Source organism: Sorex fumeus, unplaced genomic scaffold, assembly GCF_029834395.1.
Source record: "Sorex fumeus unplaced genomic scaffold, SorFum_2.1 ptg000024l, whole genome shotgun sequence".
Lineage (NCBI taxonomy): Eukaryota > Metazoa > Chordata > Mammalia > Eulipotyphla > Soricidae > Sorex > Sorex fumeus.
Window position 1 is genome coordinate 36,892,506 of NW_026606081.1, and position 21,767 is coordinate 36,914,272.

Consider the following 21,767-nt stretch of genomic DNA (forward strand, 5'->3'; position numbering starts at 1 on the left):
CTGGAAGGCCCCCCTTCCCATGAGGTTTTAGTCGCCCCCACACCCCTGGCTCATACCTGCTGTCCACAAGGCTCCCATGCAGCCGACATCTTTCTTTCCAGAGTGGAGAGGACGAATGGGGCAATACCCTTACCCCTCCGGCAGACTTGATGGCCTGGATTAACGCATAGTCCGTTCACTTTTCTGCTCCAAGCTGCCGGGTTCTGCATTAAGTCCTTGTGCTTCTGGGGCCGTGGCTGTGCTGGAGAGTCGCTCGCGGGGGGCAACTGGTGACCTCGGTAGGGCGTGAAGGACGGACTGGAACGCCTCCCCGACCCATGAGGTTTTAGTCGCCCCCACACCCCCGGCTCATACCTGCTGTCCACAAGGCTCCCATGTGGCCGCCATCTTTCTTTCCAGAAGGAGGAGGGCGGAAAGGAGCAACACCCTTTCCCCTCCAGGCAGACATGATGGCCTGGATTAACGCATAGTCCTTTCACTTTTCTGCTCCAAGCTGCTGGGTTCTGCATTAAGTCCTTGTGCTTCTGGGGCTGTGGCCGTGCTGGAGAGCCGCTCGTGGGGGGCAACTGGTGACCTCGGTAGGGCGTGAAGGACGGACCGGAATGCCCCCCTTCCCATGAGGTTTTAGTCGCCCCCACACCCCCGGCTCATACTTGCTGTCCACAAGGCTCCCATGCGGCCGCCATCTTTCTTTCTTTCTTTCCAGAGAGGAGAGGGCGAATGGGGCAACACCCTTTCCCCTCCGGACAGACATGATGGCCTGGATTAACGCATAGTCCGTTCACTTTTCTGCTCCAAGCTGCCAGGTTCTGCATTAAGTCCTTGTGCTTCTGGGGCTGTGGCCGTGCTGGGGAGCCGCTTGTGGGGGGCAACTGGTGACCTCGGTAGGGCGTGAAGGACAGACCGGAACGCTCCCCTTCCCATGAGGTTTTAGTCGCCCCCACACCCCCGGCTCATACCTGCTGTCCACAAGGCTCCCATGTGGCCGCCATCTTTCTTTCCAGAAGGAGGAGGGCGGAAGGGAGCAACACCCTTTCCCCTCCGGGCAGACATGATGGCCTGGATTAACGCATAGTCCGTTCACTTTTCTGCTCCAAGCTGCTGGGTTCTGCATTAAGTCATTGTGCTTCTGGGGCTGTGGCCATGCTGGGGAGCCGCTCGTGGGGGGCAACTGGTGACCTCGGTAGGGCGTGAAGGACGGACCGGAACGCCCCCCTTCCCATGAGGTTTTAGTCGCCCCCACACCCCCGGCTCATACCTGCTGTCCACAAGGCTCCCATGCGGCCGCCATCCTTCTTTCCAGAGAAGAGAGGGCGAATGGGGAAACACCCTTTCCCCTCCGGGCAGACATGATGGCCTGGATTAACGCATAGTCCTTTCACTTTTCTGCTCCAAGCTGCTGGGTTCTGCATTAAGTCCTTGTGTTTCTGGGGCTGTGGCCGTATTCCAAACTTAACTCCGATTTTCAGGGAGAAAGGTTGGGTGGTTTACTTCCCATTGATCACTTTGTATATATAGAGATGTCGCGCGGCCGCATAAGCAGCTGCGCGGTTTTGAGAAAAAGTCCTAGTTACCGCATACTCGAGCTGTGCTTGTAGAGGCTTCTGGTCACCGGGGTTCCATCTGGGGGAGACGGGATGCGGTACCTACCCCATCTGGGACTTGCCGGTGATCTCAGCTCTTTTTGGAACCTGTTTTTTTTTCACCGGGATCTGTGGTTCCCGCCCTCCATGTGGTCCTTCTCTTAGGCTGTATGTTGTAAAGATGGCACTGGGGGGCAGGCTGTGGGCGTGACTTCCGGAATCAGAGGTTACCTGGGAGCTGTAGTCCCGGCAGATTTGAGAAAAAGTCCTAGTTCCCGCATACTCGAGCTGTGCTTGTAGAGGCTTCTGGTCACCAGGGTTCCATCTGGGGGAGGCGGGATGCGGTACCTATCCCATCTGAGACTTGCCGGTGATCTCGGCTCTTTTTGGAACCTGTTTTTTTTTCTCCGGGATCTGTGGTTCCCGCCCTCCGGGTGGTCCTTCTCTTAGGCTGTATGTTTCATGCAGTTTCATACGTCCCTTTCGACCATATCTTTAAGAGAATGGGATTGCAAGCAAGTCCCAGGCATGCTACATTCAAATAACAAGAAGATGGAACCACAAAAAGGGAAGAAAAAAAAAGTATACATTTAAACTAGTAAGAAAGGTAACAGCAACAAAAATGGTAAGCCTATCATTCTGCATTATTATAACTCAACTATAAATAGGCCATGTCTTTTTTTTAAAAACCCTCTGTTTGGACTGAAAGAAGTTGGGGCTGCAGTGATAGGACAGGGGTTTTGATGCATGCTTTGCATGCAACTGACCCTGGTTTGACCTCCAGTACCACTGAATATCACTGGCTGCATGCTGCAGGCCCCGAGTATCACTGTGTATGGCCAGAGAACTACCATAACTACTACTACTAAACACTTCTTGAGAGGTACCAATAAAATAAAATAAAACAAAAATGAAGACAAAAATGACTGCAAGTGGAAGTCAGCTACACTCTAAAACCAGGCTGTGAAGTTTCTTCCTTCCTGTTCTCTTAATATTTTGATTGAATCTGTTTAGATGACCTCATGGAAAATAATTTCAGTCAAGTAGAAGGATCAGAATCCAAAGATAGATTGAGATATGAATACAGTTTCTCTTTCTTCAGTATAGAGACGTTACTGAAATTTTAGTTATTTTTAGGTCAAAGACTGTGATACTAGAGAAAGTATATAATTTATGTGTCATTTATGCCAAGTATCTCTTTGTATTGGAGATCCACACAGACTCATTGAATATAGTCTTTATCCCCTGCTAATGCCCTAGAAACTAGGAAAATGTTTGAGACATTTTCTTGAAATTGTAACCTGTTAAACTTTGGCTGTGTGATGAGCAAAGAAGTCTTGAGGAAATACCTGCAAGTGTTCGGATATGTGGGAGAAAGGATTCATGAGAGAAATGACACTGCTATGAAATTCTAACTGTCTTTGTCTTCTTCCAGACTTAATACAGCTAAGCCTTACAAAGATAGGAAACCCAGAAACCCTATTATGCATTTTCCATAATCCTGGAGTGACAATTAAGGTTTTTAATTGAATTTACTCATAAATATAGGATAGGAGATACTCTCATATTGAGTTTTTATTGTGATTATAGTTCCCCTAATTTGGGAGTAGGGTTGTTTGTACTAGCAGTACAAAGTTTGAACTATGAACAACATTATCTACAACCTCTTATATGTTTCATTTAATAGGACCAACTATTTCAAATTGCAGTGCTGCAAAGTCAGTCTCTCTGTTCTCTGGAACAACATATATGATGACATATTAAGCAACCATTCAAAACAGCAGTGTGTGGGTAGCAGAGAGATAACTCCCAGACTCCCATGCCAGAAGCTGGCCTCCTGCATGTGCTGCCTATGATGCTGCCTTGCACTTAGCATATGTCCCCAAATGTGCTTCATCTTTCTAGAACATAGATAGTTAGAAAGTGAGAACCTTATAGCCTTATAACTAGGGTTCTTTTTTAAAAAATTTTATTTTACTGAACCACCGTGAAACACAGTTATAAGCTTTCATGTTTGAGTTACAATCATACAATGTTCAAAACCCATCCCTCCACCAGCGCACATTCCCCACCACCAATCTCCCTAGTATACGCCCCCCTTTCCCACCTTCCCCCTGTTTCCCTGGCAGACAATTTCCTACATACTCTCTCTCTCTACTTTTGAGCACTATGGTTTACAACACAGATACTGAGAGGCCATCACTTTTGGTCCTTTATCTACTTTCAGCACACATCTCCCATCCCAACCGATCCTTCCAACTATCATTTTCTTAGTGATCCCTTCTCTATTCTATAGCTAGAGTTCTTGGTGGAAATATTTTGCAGCAATGAAATGTACAAGAGAGAGGTGAAAGAAGAACGGAAGTTATCCTTGTGTTGCTGAGGCTGCCAGGCTATAATTGGGACTCTGATTTGTATTCAATTCCAGGGTGTAGTTCTCGGCCCAGAGAGGATGGTAGAGTTTACAATACAGCAAAGTATCAACAGGACCAGGTTTTGTCATTACACCTTCATTGGTATGTGTTGTAGATTAGGAGTCTGATGATGGCTTCCTTACTATCCCTGCACTAAATTAAAATATTCTATATGAAACCTATTTGCTGGAAAACTCTGCCATTGTTCTGTTCTTTAAAACCATATTCAGGTATAAGAGAGCCAGGCAGGTAGGGCGCTTGCCTTGCAAGCAGCCAGCCAGTGTTCCAACTCCAACACCCCATATGGCCCCCAAGCCCATCAGGAGTGACCTCTGAGCACATAGCCAGAAGTAAACCCTGAGCACAACAGAGAGAGAGAGAGAGAGAGAGAGAGAGAGAGAGAGAGAGAGAGAGAGAGAATCCAGAGCAGTAGTATGGTGAGACTGGCCGACCCAGGTTCTATCCCCAGCATTCCATATGGTCTCCCAAGCACCACCAGGAGTAATTTCTAAGTGAAGAGCTAAGAGTAACCCCTGAGTACCAGACGGTATGATTCAAAAAAAAAAAAAAAAGAAACACAAAAAGCCTTAAAACTGTATTTAGGAGTTTTGAACTCTTGTTTAGGACATGGGAGTACTTAGCACATAATAAGCATCCAATATATATTTATTAAATGTACTATAGATATTTATTTGAATATTAAATTATATGCTTGATATTAAAAAGATTACAGTTTTTTTAAAAGTCCTTATGTGTCTCAAATATAGGACAAGATGTGGGATACAAAAATGATACAAATTTAAGTTCTTACCACAGATATAAGGTGTATAAGACTTTCTGCTTTTCATACTGTCATGAATATAGTTTGCTAATAAGTATATTAGCAAACAACATGAAATCATGCCCGCAATCATTTACTTCTTTCCCTGGAAGAACATTGACATCTTCATATTTACTTATGTACAAAAGCATTGATGTGAATAAACTCCAGAAAGTTTGGGATAGAATAAAGAAAAACAGGTAATCTGATAGACCTGAACTATTTGGTTTGAATGGAAAGAAGTGGAAGATGAAGTCAGGGAAAATTACTTCAGTATTATTTAGTGCGAATTGAACATCATAGTCAGAGGTTAAACATTTCTGTTTGGATGTTCACTGGACTCTCTCTCAGCAATGTTTAGAGCTAACTACTGGCTGAAGAGAAAGAGATAATTCAGAGGTAATTACTAGAAGAAGATTGGTATCAAAGATGGAGTCTTCTGAGCCAGAGCAATAGTAAAGTGGGGAGTGCTCTTGCCTTGCACACGACTGACCTAGGTTTGATCCCCGGCATTCCCATATGGTCCCCCTAAGCACCACCAGGAGTAATACCTGACTACTGAGCCAGAAGTGACCCCTGAGCATCACTGGGAAAGACCCGGAATGCCAAAAACCAAAATAAAAAAAAGATGATGGAGCCTTCAAATGTTTCTGAAGTTGGGCAGGGAAAAAACAACAGCAAATATAAGGTATAATAATGAGAAATGTGAAGGCAGAAGAATAAGCCCACACCAGATCTCAGTGACAGAGGCATGCTGTTAAAAGTGAGGGATGGAAGTACAGTGAAATAGCTTTGGGAAGGAGAACTACTGCTTCTTATGGGAATCAGAACAGGAGTATCTGATGACTTACCTTGGGGATGGTGCAAAGGACGTGGGTCAATAAGCAAATTACCAAGCAATACTGCAGCACACAATTAATTGGTTTTCAGTAAATGTTTGACACCTCCCCCCTTTTATTTTTCCTAATGTAACTTATCAGGTGCCAGAAAATGACTTTTTCAGTTCGTTGCCTGAGGTCAGCTGCTGTGTTCTCCATCCTGAACCCCCTACATTCCACTGCATTGTCTTGTCTTCCATATTCCAGAAAATACCATCTCCCACTCTCAAGGGCCACAGTGTTGCATTCTTCCATTAATACCACTTTCAGAATCTGTGATGTTAGTGCTGAGTAAATTTTGTCCATTCTTTCATTTCAGTTTTTTGTGATGACTTGTTGATATATGTAGCACCGTAAAATTCTATTTATGGAACTAAGCCTTTGAGAAGTGCATAATTGGATGTAGATGCTGAATCAGAGATTTACCTCCAACCCAATAAAATAAATTAAACCAGAATACTGCGTCTGCTTGGCATTTAACGGGTCTGGCACAGTTTTTCAAGATAGCACATGGAAGAGCAAGTGAACAGTATTTCCTGAAGTGTTACCATGAGCTTAGAGATAGCATAGAGCCAAATCAGGCTGCTAACCTGATGGGAAACACTTGGTGTGAATACACATATATATATTACATATCTATGTGGCATATAACATCTATATATACTTATCTAAAGCTGGCAACGAAAACAAAAACTACTTTTTTGGGCTTGCTTAAAGTGCATAAGCTAGAGAACATCGTACGAGGCACTGCTTGCCCAAGGATGTGTGTGCTTTCCCTGTTGAGAAGCTTACATTCTGGTGGCTCCTTGGTTTAGAAACCAGAGGCTGGATCTCGGTCATGTTGGGTGTTAATTTAATAGAGATAACTTCAGAAAGGTCTTTCTGCGTAGGCACAATTTATGTGGTAGGAGAGAAAGAAGATTTTTCTCTGTTAGTCCAAGTTAGGAAAACCCTTTGGGTGGTGAGCCAAATAACTGTGTAGTGGGGGACAGGAGATCTGGGGGAAAAACTGAACACAGAATGTGGGGGTACAGGGAAGGGAGGACGATTCAAGTAGCCAAGCACAGGCCCAGCACACATGTGGTCCTGATTTTGATGTCTGGCACTTCATGCCCTTCCCCAGAGCACCATGAGGTATAGCCCTGATGACCCCAAGCTCTTCGGCTCACATTATTGAAAGTAGTGATTCTTGGGTCCCTTTCTCTGGGGTGGTCCTTATAAAACTGGCACCTTTTTTTTAAGGGTTTGAGAGAGAGACAGTGAGCTGAGTGCATGCTTTACCTGTGGGGTATCTGGGTTTGACCCAACCCCAGCACCACAAAGAGCCATGAGCACCACCATGAGCAATGCCCAGCAGAGCTGTGAGTTTTAAATGTTGGGTTCGTTCACTTGGGCGGACTGTGGATACAGATGTGAAAGCACTGCTGTCTATTCCTGTGCTATTCACAGCACAGCCTCCTGGTGATTAGAAATGCAAATTAGAACTTGTTATAATAAAAGGTAAAGGTAAAGGCCCTCCCATTGATCGTCGATTTGCTCGAGCGGGCCCAGTAACGTCTCCATTGGAGACTTTGTTGTTACTGTGTCTGGCATATCGAATAATCTCGGTAGCTTGCTGGGCTCTCCGAGAGGGGCAGAGGAATCGAACTCGGGTCGGCCATGTTGGCCGCTTGTAAGGCGAACGCCCTACCCGCTGTGCTATCGCTCCAGCCCGTTATAATACAATTTATTATTATTTGGCATCTGTCCTTTCTAATGATTGAATCAACAAACATATACTGAGCCTTTCACATGTTCCAGACACTACTCAGTTCCAGGCCTCCAAAGAGGAATAAAGCAGAGTTCTTTGCCTTTTTTTAACGTTTTATTTTATTTTATTTTATTTATATACTGAATCACTGTGAAAAGTTACAAAGCTTTCAGGTTTAAGTCTCAATCATTCAATCTTCAAACTTCCCTTCACCAGTACTTATTTTTCACCACCAAGAACCCCAATATAACCCCCTCCCACCCCTCCCAATGCCTGTGAGGCAGATGAATTCTAGTTAACACTCTATCTGCTTTGATTAGATTCATTGTTTCGACAAAAGATGCACCATTATTATTATTTAGAGTTTACACCCCAAAATCAGACCTGCTGAAAAGGCATTGTGAAATAATTTGTTTTCTACAGCTGGTTATAAGAACCAAATGATGTCATGTGGCCGCAATAGCGGCTGCACAATTTTGGATTTCTGATATTTTACTTATTAAACCTGGAAATATTTCTGCCGAGAGTCAGATAATTTTGAGATTGGTTTCTGTGGCTCTGGAGCCATGGCCATACTGGAGAGCCGCTAGCAAGAGTCAACTCGTGACCTCGATAGGGCGTGAAGGAAGAGCTGGGAACGGTCCCCTTCCCATGAGATTTCAGTTGCCCCATCAAGACCAGCTCATACCTGGCTTTCCAAAAAGCTCCGAGGTGGCAGCCACCTTGCTGTCTAGAGGGAAAAAGGCAGAAAGGAGCAACACCCTTTCCCTCCCAAGCAGGCATGGTGGCGTGGATTAACATATAGTCCAGTCACTTTTCTGCTGCAAGCTGCCGGACTCTGCATTACGTCCTTGTGCTTGAGTTCTTCGCCTTTAATGGAGCTTGCAGACCAATGAATGGGACATTTTGAAATAGGAGCAGAAGTAGGGTGAGAATTTCCCTCCATATGGGACAGCATTATTCAGATGGGTCATTAGGAAGTGGATTGGGCATCAAAAAGAATAACCATACTGCTTTCAGATACCTTAGATATACTTACTCCTTTTTTTTTGTTTTGGGTCACCTCCTGTTATGCTCCGGGTTCTGTGCTTGGGGATCTGTCAGGCTTGGAGAACAGAACCCAGGTTAGCTGCATACAAGGCAAGTGCCCTGCCTGCTATACTATATCTCCGGCCCTTATACTGACTCTTTGCTTTTAAACTTGAAACAACACAGATGCCCAACAAGGTAGTTATTGTTATCATAGCTTATTTACATATACAAGTATTGAATTCTACAGATGCTAAGTAACTTACCAGAGGATACACAGTTAACCAGTGGAAGACCCATGATTTAAAGCAGGTAATGTTCAGCTTGGACACCTCACCACTATTTGTGAGTACCCTTTAGATAATGGGAGAAGAACAGTGGGTGAGATTGAAGGCATCCTAGAACCTTAAATTTGACCTCTGTTGCAACTAGGAACCACTTAGGGTACTTAGGGTATGTGAATTGTGATCCCAATTTTGCTCACTCACCACTATTTCTTGACCTAATTAGGGCGTTTGCCTTGCACGCGGCCAACTCAGGTTTGATTCCCAGCATCCCATATGGTCCCTGAGTACTGCCAGGAGTAATTCCTGAGTGCTGAACCAGGAGTAATCCCTGTGCATCGCCGAGTGCGATCCAAAATCCAAAAAGGAAAAAAAAAAGCAAGTCTTGGAGTGGGTCGGGTACTTGCTTTGCATTTAGTCTAACTGGGCTTAATCCCCAGCCTCCCATCTGGTTCCTTGAGCGTCCCCAGAAGTTATTCCTGAGTGCAGAACCAAGAGTAACCTCTGAGTACTGCCAGAAATGAAAGGAAAAAAAAAGAAAAGAAAAGAAAGTGAGTCTCGGGACTGGTGAGTGAGAACAGCAGGTAAGGCTTTTGTCTTACACATGGTCATTCTGGATTCAATCCTCACTGCTCATATGATCCCCCAAGCACTTCAAGGAGTGATCTCTGAACACAGAGCCAAGCAGCTCCCTGACAAAAGAAAAATAAAGCCAGGGTCTTTTTTTTTTTGTCTACTTCAATGTTCTTCACAATTTACCAAAGCTGTCAGTGTTCAGAGAATAGTTTCATTATCTTAAATGATTTAAGAGCCTTAATTTTTAAAGAAGTAAGCAGTAAGAGAAAGGTATGACCTGCCATCTAGGTTTTTATCTACAAGGTCCTACCCAGGGTAAGTCAAATTGTTAACTCACCTACACAGACATTTCAAGGTCTATCTGAAACGATGGACTCATGTTACTGTAGTTCCAGTCTCAAAGATAAAACACGCATATAATGGGAACCAGTTTCATTTCTTCATCAGTTCAGCTCTGTATTTTATTGCCATGAGTTGTGACTGATCAATATTTTGCCACGTAACTGTGGTATCATTGAAATAGATCTCCTGACGGCAGGAAAGACAGCATTAATGGAGGCAATATGTCTGCATGAAAACACCATTACATTATCAGAATGAGAAATGGCTATGTCAGCAGAGAGGGATGGAGGATGAGTAAAAGAAAATTAACCTTGTTCTCAATTTAATTTCATATCTCTAAACTCCCTGTGTACTTATTATAGAACCTGAAATGCATAATAGTTAAAGTGGGTAGGGGCACACTGGAACAGTTACTCCAAAAAAAATTCTAGGAGTAGTTAGTGATTTTGGTTGTATGGAAAATGATTTTACATGGATAGTGTACTAATTTTTTCTATAAACATTTAAATATCCTTATTGTGCAATGACTGCATTTTTACTGAAATATACTTGAAAAGTGGTAAGAATAATAGAAACAATGAAAACATCAAGCTCCCGTTTCAAAAATGTTTACTGAAGAGACTCGTGAAAAATGACAAGAAAAGGTTAAATATATCACTTTAAAGTCTATGATAGTTTCAAAGAGCAAAGGTCCAGTTATAGAATGTGCTTATAGAGTACACAGAAATATGACATGAGAAAGTACTTGGGCTTGTTTGGGCAGGTAGGCAGATACTGAGCTGGGATTGATGAAGGGATGTGTTCTTAATGATACAGTTCATGCTCAGAAAGAAAGGGATAGACATAGAAAGATTGCATTCGTCTGGGGAACATGCAGTAACAAAATAGGAGACTAACACCCAAGAATGGCTGAGATTAGTACCAGGAATTTTACTGCATGGCTTGGAGGCCAGTCACACATGCTAGGGGAAAAGGAAGCTTAGATAGAGAAGGGAACACCAAATAAAGGGTGTTGGGAGGATCCTCCCAGGATGGGAGAAACATACTGAAAGTAGACTATAGACCAAACATGATTGTCACCCATTGCCTCTTTTGCAAACCACAACACCCAATAAGAGAGAGAGAACAAAAGGGAATGCCCTGCCACAGAGGCAGGGTGGGATGGGGGAGATGGGATGTGGGAGGGATACTGGGATCCGTTGTGGTGGAAAATGGGCACTGGTGGAGGGATGGGTATTTGATCATTGTATAATTGAAACCCAAGCACAAAAATTTGTAAGTCTACAACTGTCCCTCATGATGTATCATTAATAAAAATTTTTTAAAAAATGATACAGTTCATGCCCTCCCCGAAATTATTTATAGCTGTATTCTAGTGTTTGTGTGTGTATGTATGTATGTGTGTATGCACACAGATATACATCTTCTTCATATACTCATAGATGGATACATAGATTGTTTCCATAGCTTGATCATTGTGAACCAGATAAATATGTTCAGGTGAATTTTTGTTTGTTTTGAACCACACCTAGCAGTGCTCAGGGCTTACTCCTAGTTCCTAGTTTTGCACTTAGGGATCACTCCAGGGGACCATGTGGATGCTTAGGGATCAAACCTGAGTCAGATACATGCAAGGTAGCACTTACTATTCTTGTTTAGGTGACTTCAACACCCATACACACATACATACACACACACAAACTCCCTCTCTTTCTCTCTTTCTCTCTCTCTCTCTCTCTCTCTCTCTCTCTCTATATATATATATATATATATATATATATATATACTATAACTGCATGTATTCCATTCAGTGTCTTGGTTCCTTCCCCTGACCTGCAGTTAGCAGCAGGAATGGAGAAATCAACATACTTAGTACTGGTCAGTCAGATTGGAGGCTAACACAGAGACCTCCTCCTTTTTCTCATTCTTTTATTTAAAATAGCAAGTAAAGTAGTTTCATTTAGGAAAATGTTAGAAGGAAAAGAGAGAGGTTACATGTATTCAAGAGAGTATACAGTCTTCTCCAGCAAGGAGAAAGTTGCTTCCTTTCTTTCCTGAGCCCATTATTCATGTTTTTTGGTGCAGAGTCAAGAAAAAATAAGAATACACATTTGTATGCCACAAGCCTTCCCTACAGACTCTGATTTTAAAAGGACATTCACATGCACTGAACTCATCTCTTAGAAAAGCTAATGAGAATGCTCACTGATTTTTAAGCTGTTCTTTCAAAGGCCTCATGGTTGGATAATTGATCTACAAGTTTTAGAGAATTCTTGGTTTTGTGACATTATAGCAATATACAAAGATCACTTATTTTTGTCTAGATTAGGGTTTATTGAGTACATATTGGGGACTGTTATAGACTTTAAATTTATCTTTAGAAATTTATTCTTGCTAGTATATAGAGGGTGTCGCTTACCAATAGAACATCAAAACATATACTTTGTTTGAGCCTAAAACAATGGCTTTTTTCCCTTCAATTTTTATTAGTGAAACACCATGAGGTACACTTGTAGACTTACAAACTTTTGTGCTTGGGTTTCAGTTATACAATGATTGAATACCCATCCCTCCACCAGTGCCCATTCTCCATCACCACCAGTCCCAGTATCCCTCCCACCCCTCTTCCCCCATCCCCCATCCCACCCTACCACTGTGGCAGGGAATTCCCTTTTGTTATCTCTCTCCTTTTTAGTGCTGTGGTTTGAAAAAAATGGTTTGAAAAAATATGGTTTGAAAAAAATGGTTTGAAAAAAAATGGTTTGAAAAAAAAGTCACTGCCTTTTGAAGTGCAACTGCTGTGTGGGTATACAAAAGTGGAAAATGACTGGTTGGTCCCAGTGGTTATTAGTTACTGGTCCATGGGTCAGTGTGAGTGCAGATGCTTAGATGTAAACTGTTTAAAACTTAGACTGGTTTAAGGAATATATAAAATGGCACATTGACTATTCTTCCTTATTTGTAAGTTATTTTGATAATCAAGGGTTAAGAATGAGTACGGCACATGGCCAGGGCATTTATCTCTGCTCTTCCTTAGTTCTTACTCTCAAAATACTTCATACATATTACAGTTGACAGTTAACATGGCTCTTTCTTGTGGAGATGGTACATGGAGGTTTGAAAGGAGATTTTTATTCAATAGACTGAATTTGGGGAAGGAGTTTGTTGTATCTCCAGACAGAATTGAAAAACGAGGCTATTTTTGGAGCTCTTTTTATTCTGTTAATGTCAGCTCTATTGAAGTTCCTTGGTTCTACCCTGTTGCTTAGAAACATTTTATTAAATATTGTCAGTACTTCAGTCTGATCTGATTTTTAATGCTACTTTTATCTGTTGCTGTAGAATGAGCTTTTGCTTTGCCATTTCCCCCACTAATTTCAATGTAAGTTACTTAGAGCTAATTCATTTTTATTGCCATAAAGATGTTAGTCATGCTAGGACAAGTTAATGTCTCTGGTTTATTTATTTTAAGAGTATTAGACAGGGGTTGGTCTGGTAAAAGTTTTCAATAGTCAAAACAGGAACAATGGGTGTTGCTAATATTCTTTATCACCCATTGCTGGGATCTAAGAAGCAGATTCTGGATTTCAAAACCCTTATTTCACTTTTTTTTCCTCAAACATTCTTTCTGGATATGAAATTGCCTATCTGCAATTGCCTGAATTTTCATCATTAGCAATATGTCTTTGAACTTTCTTCTTTAAAAAAAGTCATCAGATTTAAATGTGCTCAGAATGTGCTGAATAGTTAGATGAGCATATGATCTAGTTGAATGAATTTTAAGATCAAGAATGGAGGATTGGAATGATAAGGAAGATGGAAAACTAATAAAACTATGATTTTATTCCCTCCTGACACATATCTAATTTAATATGATTTTCTCAAAGAGATGCTTCAAATAAAAATTAATTGGGCCAGTAATTAAAATTAAACTTGAAATGATCATTTAGAAGAAGACTAAATTCTGTCCCTAAAAGTAACACTGAATAATTGTGTATCATTTTTCTTTAAGCTGTATTTCACATTAATATAGTAGTCCTACAGTAGAAAGTAAGCTAGGTAGATTAGTATTTTTTTCACTAAGACTGGAAGTGTCTTTAAAATCAGTTAAATTAAACTTCCCAAATGAGAACCCCAATTAAGCAGACACATAAGCTCACAAGCTTAACATTTACACAATGATCATCCATCCTGGATTCTAATTCTTTGTGTAAAATGCAATTCTCACTATTTCAGAAGCTCTTATCCTGCTGGATAATAGAATTCAACTTAAATCCCTAGACCTAAAATAGTAGTAGTCACTACTAATATCTGCCTCTTATTATTAAAATGCATGTTATTCTACAGGGGTAAGGAATATCTTGATTGCAGGCCATATAAGGTCTGTGAAATTATGTGACCTGGCTTTAATACATGATGGGGTAGACAGGGATGTTGCCCATTTGATTGTGTTGTGTGGCCTGTGAATGGTGTTATAAAGATCTAAATGGTCCTTGGCAGAAAAAAGTTTTCCCACCTCTGCTCTAACATAAACAGTAGGTATACTTAAATTTCTCAAGTTTTATGGGCAAAGTGACAATGCTCAAGAAAAGAGACTTAATTCATTATGAAGGGGTTTCTAAATGAGGGAGGCTACCAGAAGCCCAAGCTAGAAAGAAAATATTCAAATTGGTTGTAATTTTATTATGTCAATAGCACTTCTAAAAGCAGATAGATCTTAGCCATGATTCAGGCAGCAAAAGCTAATAATAACTTGGTGTGGAATTACTATTTTTGCCCACAGCATCTGGGTGGTTCAAACAATCTTTTGATTGTATGATTAGGCTCAACTCCAATCTGTCGAAATACTAAGGTTTAAAATAGTTATATGGGAAACCATTGGAAATATGTCTCAACCCCTTAGAGGTTTTAACTTGGTGAATCAATACATTTTCCCCTTGATATTTGACTATTAGACTCCATTGGCAAACCTGAACACAAACAGGTAGAAAAACATGCTTTTTGAAATTTCGTAAGAATAGTCACAATCACATTTGATAATACTTATATTCTGGGGGTCATGATATTTGATGGTTATATTTACTCACTGATACTTAAAACAACTGAAAATTAATGGTGAGATCCTTGTTCCAAATAAATTTGGGATCATCTAAGTGGAAAGTTATACATAAATAATAAATCTATAGATAGAATTAAAAAACCTGAGCCTCCATATAAAATGTTAATCCTTATATAATAATTTATCATGAAGTCAGAATGTACAGTATATTCTCTTAGTTTCTCTCTCTCTCGTGAAGTAAGGTAGTTTTTATTGAATGGAACTCGCTTAAAAATAGATGGGAAGAGTGAAAGAGGGGAATGTCTCTGTACAAAAGAATGAAAGAGAGGACTACATATTCAAGAGAGAGTGCTGATTTCTCCAGAGTGGAAAAAAGGCAAGCAGACAATCACTGAGACAGTCAAGCTACATACAGGTTGAAGGGAGAAGGACTTGAAGAGCAAGCCTTTCTCCCCTTGTAGTTTTGATTGTCAGTTACTCTTAGACCTAGAAGCTTGACAAAGAATTTTCTTCTGCCAGTTCTTGTGAGGTGATATACTTATATATTACCTCACACACTGAAGATAGTTGAAGACTTCAGATATTTTGAAATCTTCTGTAACTACAGTAACTGTAATAATAAAAATGCTAGATTATATGTATATATACATATATATATAAAATTTTCATAGGCCCAAAATTCTATAGCTATAAAACCATAAAAAATGTCAGGAACTATAATGATAGTAGGAATGCTTTTATTTCAGAAAATCCAAGTTGTTTTTCATATACATATGGTTGATTAATTTTTTTTGTTTGGGGGTGTTACACCAGGAAACCACAGGGCCTGTTCTTGGAGTGATTCTTTGGGGTTGTTTCCAGTAGTGTTAGGGAGACCATGTTGTGCTAGGGGTCCAACCCAGGCCTCATCCATGCAAAGCACATGCACTAGCCCTTTGAGCTATTTCTCTGACCAATATGGTCAGTTAATTTATGGAAGAAGAGTGAAGAATATATCCCAAGCACTACATACAGCATACAGTCCTCTGAACAATGCCAGGAGTAATGCATACAATGGTTGCCTGAGCACAGAGCTAGGAGTAAGCACCGAGCATAGCCATGTGTGATTCCCCAAATTGCATGTACGCATACAATGGGGGTTGTACAATCTCAGTAAATGGTGTTAAAAAAATGGATAGCAATGCAAAAGAATTAAACTGGATCCCTGCCTTTCACCACACACAAAAATAAATTCAAAATGTATTAAAGACTTGAACATAAAATCTGAAACCACAAAACTCCTAGAAGAAAATATAAGGAGTAGTTTTCTTGACTCTCTTTCTGTCTCTCTCTTTCTGTGTCTCTATATATACATGTATATATATGTATATACAAGTATATGTGAGTATATAAATTTGATGCCAAAAGCAATGGCACCAAAAAATAGATCATTAGCACTACTTCAAACTTAATTTTCTCTATAGCAAAGGAAATGAAAAATAAAGTGAAAAAGCAACCTATTGAATGGGAGAAAATAATTTCAAATCATAGACCTGATGAGGAACTAATATATAAAATATATAAAGAATTTATAGAACTCCATAGTAAAAAGAAACCAATAAAAGTTGTCTGAAATATAACAAGAGCACCTGAAAAGACATTTTCCAAAGAAGCACGTAGTTTTCTTTGGAACATACAAAGGTACTCACGATCATTAATAATGGAAATGCATATTAGTCAGGATATAAATTGGGATACCACTACAGAGCATGACATGGTGGCTCCTTATAAATGGAAAAAACAGAAATACATATTTTTTCAACAGTTTGTCTACTGAGATTTTAGCCAAACGAAGTGAAAACACTATCTGTACCCTCATTTTCATTGCAGCATATGTCATCGTAGCACAGGGGTAGGGCGTTTGCCTTGCACGCAGCCAACATGGTCGACCCGAGTTCGATTCCTCCGCCCCTCTCGGAGAGCCCGGCAAGCTACCGAGAGTATCTCGCCCGCACGGCAGAGCCTGGCAAGCTCCCCGTGACATATTCGATATGCCAAACACAGTAACAACAAAGTCTCCAATGGAGACGTTACTGGGCCTGCTCGAGCAAATAAAATAATGGGTAAAGAAAATGGAGGGTACATTTGTATCTAAATCTATCTATTGATCTATATACCTAGGTCACTTTCCCCCACTTTATTGTGGTTCACAGAGTTATTCATGATGATTTGTTACAGACATTCAATATTCCAACACCAATCCCACCACCACTGTTACCTGCCCACTTTGTCTCCATTTTCCAACTACTTATCAAGCCTGTCCCCATAGCAAGCCCACAATAATTTATTTTATATTGCTTGTTACCACTAAGGGCTTTTATTCTTGCTCTTCACTCTGCCTGAAAGTTCCTGACTTGGAACTTCACTTGCTTCCTTAGCTTGCTAATTTGCTACCTTCCTATTCAGGCTTTTATATCTAGATCTCTCCTGCCCTTACCTGCCAAACTTCCTTTTCTCAGCAGCCTGCCTTAGGCTTTGTCTTAGTACAGATGACCAGTGTCTTCCATCTAGAATATTAGTCACGAAAAAAAAATTTGGTTGTGTTAGATGCTGTATCTCCATTGCCCAGAACAGTATCTGCTGGTTACATAGCAGGCACCCAAAACATACTTGCTAGTAATTTACAGACAAGTTAGGCCAGATTATGGTGGCCAATGCAACTTCCTGTTTCCACACGCACTTCCTTGCCATCCTTTGATGCTGTTGCAGGATGAAAGCTTATTGTGCTTGCCTATCGATTGGCTGCAAGCTTGCACACATGCTGTGATGCCCCCAAGACACCACATACCTTATGTTGTAGTGCTTGAGCATAATTTGCTTGCAGTGACCACTTAGAATTGTGCAATTTAGTTTGTGGCTGTCACAAGCATCTGGCTGTAGTACTATCAGGAATTTCTCATAGTGCAGCGGATCACAAGAGCAGAACTGCCAGGCTCAAGACTTGGCATGTGTGGGAAGCTCCAGGGATCAAACTTCTGGTTTCATGCATGCAAGACAGGTAAGTAAAGTAAAGTAAAGTAAAGTAAAGTAAAGTAAAGTAAAGTAAAGTAAAGTAAAGGCCCTCCCGTTGATCATCGATTTGCTCAAGCGGGCCCAGTAACGTCTCCATTGAAGACTCTGTTGTTACTGTGTTTGGCATATCGAATACGTCACGGGGAGCTTGCCAGGCTCTGCCGTGCAGGCGAGATACTCTCGGTAGCTTGCCGGGCTCTCCGAGAGGGGCGGAGGAATCGAACTCGGGTCGGCCATGTTGGCTGCGTGCAAGGCAAACGCCCTACCTCTGTGCTATCACTCCAACAAGACAGGTGATTCAACTATTGCACCTTCTCCTTGATCCCTGACTCCCTCCTCAATGTGTCATTATAAAATAATGCCTTGGACCTTGGCCAATGCAAAGGAGACCTGTGTGGGTGCATGTCATCAGGACTGTAAACATGCTTGTACAAGGAGAAACACAACAGATTCTGTGGACCTTGTCATGACAGCATTTTCCAACTGAGTTTCTTCAGAGTATTATAGCTTTCAAACTGTCTTCATGGATCACATTCACTAACTAGCTGTAAATCCTTTGAGGCAAGCAACCTTCCTTATTAGAATATCACTGTGTTTCCTATACCCAGAGCAGTACCTGGCATACATGCCAGTAATCTATTAATCACAATGGTTAAGTGAATGATAGCTGTAATGCCATCATCATCACTGGTTGTGGCATCAGATTTTGATTTTCTTATATTGAAATAGAGAAATCAAAATATTCTTTGTTCTGATCTCTAAGAATACAAATGGAGGACAATGGTACAAAAGGACAAAGAAAACAGCCTGGCATTGACCACCCGGCACTGCAGTCAGTTTGGGACTGACCCAAGGAGTTGAGTCAAAGGGATTTAGGAAGGGTAGGCGGTTTTTTCTTAGTTGGATTTGGGCACTTTGGCATGACTATTCTCAAAGCTTTGATACTGCTTCATCTAGCAAGTGCACAGATCTATCATAATTTGACTTGCTTCAAGTCATCTGTGCATTGGTACCATAAAGCTACCAAGAGACCTGCTGTGTATGCAACATTGATCTTACTGAAGCTGAGCCTCATATCAGCCAGGCCTAAAGGAGTAAGAACATCTTGGAGGCAGCACAAGTGCAAATGAAATTGTATTCATGGGTAAATACTTTCATGACTCTGAAATGAGCAGGTTTAAATAAACTGGAGGCCATCAAATTTCTTGGGATGCTTTTACCAAACAAGTGTAAAATGCATGTCACCAGAGGTGGGGCTGAGAGATTTTTGGTCTGCGCAGTTGGGATTCTATTCTAAACCACACCATAATGATCATGAGTCATTCAGGAGAGAAATCAATGGGGCTGGTTTCCTGACAGTGCTTGTTTGCTGTTCCCAGGAACTGCTTCTCTCTTCTCTCGAGAGGGCACTTAGACCCCCAAACCCTTTATCCCGGCTTGTTTATTGTGCACTGTTCATTTGCAGAGTGCTGGCTCCAGCCCTTTCCAGCTTGGAAGTGTAAGTGGGTGTTTGCTCTCACACTCTCCCAAGAATAAATGCCAGCTCTCTGGTGACTTGGCCTCCCTTCGGAAGGATGTATGTGTCTGGGGAGGCCAAGAACTTTATCCCAAGCAGTACAGTTTCTATGGTGATGAAAGCCCTCTGAAACAGTAACTAAAATAAGGGCAGATTGTTCTGAGTTTCTGAGGTCATTGATGGAAAATGTTGAAAACCAACAATCTCCCCTTTAAATCTAGTTGCAGATTGATTGAGCTTCCTTTTCCTTCCTTCCACTTCTCTTTCTCCTCCTTTTACTTTCCCTCACTCTCTTTTTTTCTCCCTCCCTTTCTTCTCTCTCTCTTTCTCTCTCCTTTTTCTACTCTGTGACTCCTTTCTAGTTATCTCTCTCTTCCCTCTTCCTCTTTTTTTCCCCAGTTCTGTCTTTTTCTCTATCTCTCCTCTCCTCTCTCTTTTTTTAAATTCTCTCTACTCCCTTTTTTCCTGCAATTAGAGCAACTATGACTGGATGATGCAAACTCCCATTTCTACTGTCCTTAACTTTGTTTACCTTTTTTGAATAGTTATAAATTTCAGAAGGATTGCTTCTATGGACATCTTGTCTATTATGTTGGGAAGGGCTGCAGCAGGTTTCGGGAGGGAACTTTCACTCAGTTCTTGCCAATGAGATGTGGGAGGAAGTCTGGGGGGTGTACATATGAAAAATATTTTCTTCCTTAAAACAAAGACTCAGGAATAAGGAGAGACACTAGCCCTCTTATATTTTCTATGTATGAACTGCAGTTGCTTTGGGTGCTAGAGAGCAGAAGGGAACCCAAGTGAGGGGACCATGAGAGAACCAAGGAGAAAGTAGAATTGTTGCAGTCAGAAAGATTCTTAGTGCCAGTAAATGCTGAATTTAGTCAGTCTCAGCAACATCCTCATGTTGGCTTTGACTTGGGTTTATCTGTGAATGGTAGCTCAAAGCAGCCTAACTAAGCCATTTTATTTCAAATTGTTTGTTCAGTCACTGTCACTGTCCTCCCGTTGTTCATGGATTTGCTCGAGCAGGCCCTGTAACGTCTCATTGGAGACCTTGTTACTGTGTTTGGCATATCGAATACGTCACGGGGAGCTTGCCAGGCTCTGCCGTGCGGGTGAGATACTCTCGGTAGCTTGCCGGGCTCTCCGAGAGGGGCGGAGGAATCGAACTCGGGTCGGCCATGTTGGCTGCGTGCAAGGCAAACGCCCTACCGCTGTGCTATCGCTCTAGCCCATAAAATTCTATTTACAATAGAGTTAATTTTTATGGTTTGGATGTATAATATGATTACATTCCCCCACCACTGTCCATACACCACTTCTCTTCTACTTTCCTCCCTTTCACCCCAGTTTCTTGGTAATCATTATTCATTAGGTCTATTCCCTTGTTTTGTTTCCCTCTGCACCACAAAGATCACCTGACATTTGTCTTTCTCTTTTAACTTACTTTGCTTAAGATGATGTCCTATAGTTTCATCTATGCTGCAGCAAAAACCAGAAGACTTCATCTTTTCTTATAACTTACTGTTATTTGGGGGCTGGAGCGATAATACAGTGGGTGATATACCTGTTTTGCCAGCGGCTAACCTGGGTTTGATCTCTGGCACCACATATGGCATCCTGAGCCCCTCCAGAAGTGATCCCTAAGCATAAAGCCAGGAATAAGCCCTGAGCATTTTTGGGGAATGCCCCCAAAATGTCACACACACACTGCTACACTGTCCTCCCGTTGTTCATTGATTTGCTCTAGCGGGCCCAGTAACGTCTCCATTTTGAGACTTGTTACTGTGTTTGGCATATTGATTATGTCAGGGTTAGCTTGCCAGGCTTTGCCGTGCAGGCGACATACACTCGGTAGCTTGCCGGGCTCTCCAAGAGGGGCGGAGAAATCGAAATCGGCTCCGCTGGGCTGGCTGTGCGCAAGGCAAACACCCTACCAATGTGCTATCGCTCCAGAATATGATGAGTCTCTATTGCCAACAGAAGACAACAAGAACAAAATAGACATAAATGCTTAGTATTTGATTGTGTGCAGGTATGTATGACAATTTTCCTATCTATTTACCTGTTATTGAACATTTGGATTGTTCCCAATTCCTGCCTATTGTACTTAGAATTGCTATGAATAGAGCCATGTATAGAATTTTTCAAATTAATGTTTTTGTATTCTTGGGTAGATTCCAAAAGTGGAATCTCTGGGTCATGTGGAAGCTTTATTCTTACTTTTATGAGAAGTGTCAAACTGTTTTCAATAGTGGCTGAACTGGCTCACATTCCCACCAGCAGTAATAAGGTGTTCCTTTTTCATCTTAAGGGTTATTTTTTTTTATAATAATAAGGGTTCCTTTTTCATCTTAAATTCACTAACCTGGGTTACTTCCAGTCTTTTTGATATATGCATGACATTCTCACTGGTGCAAGATGGTATCTCATTGTCATTTTTTATTTTCATTTCTTTGATA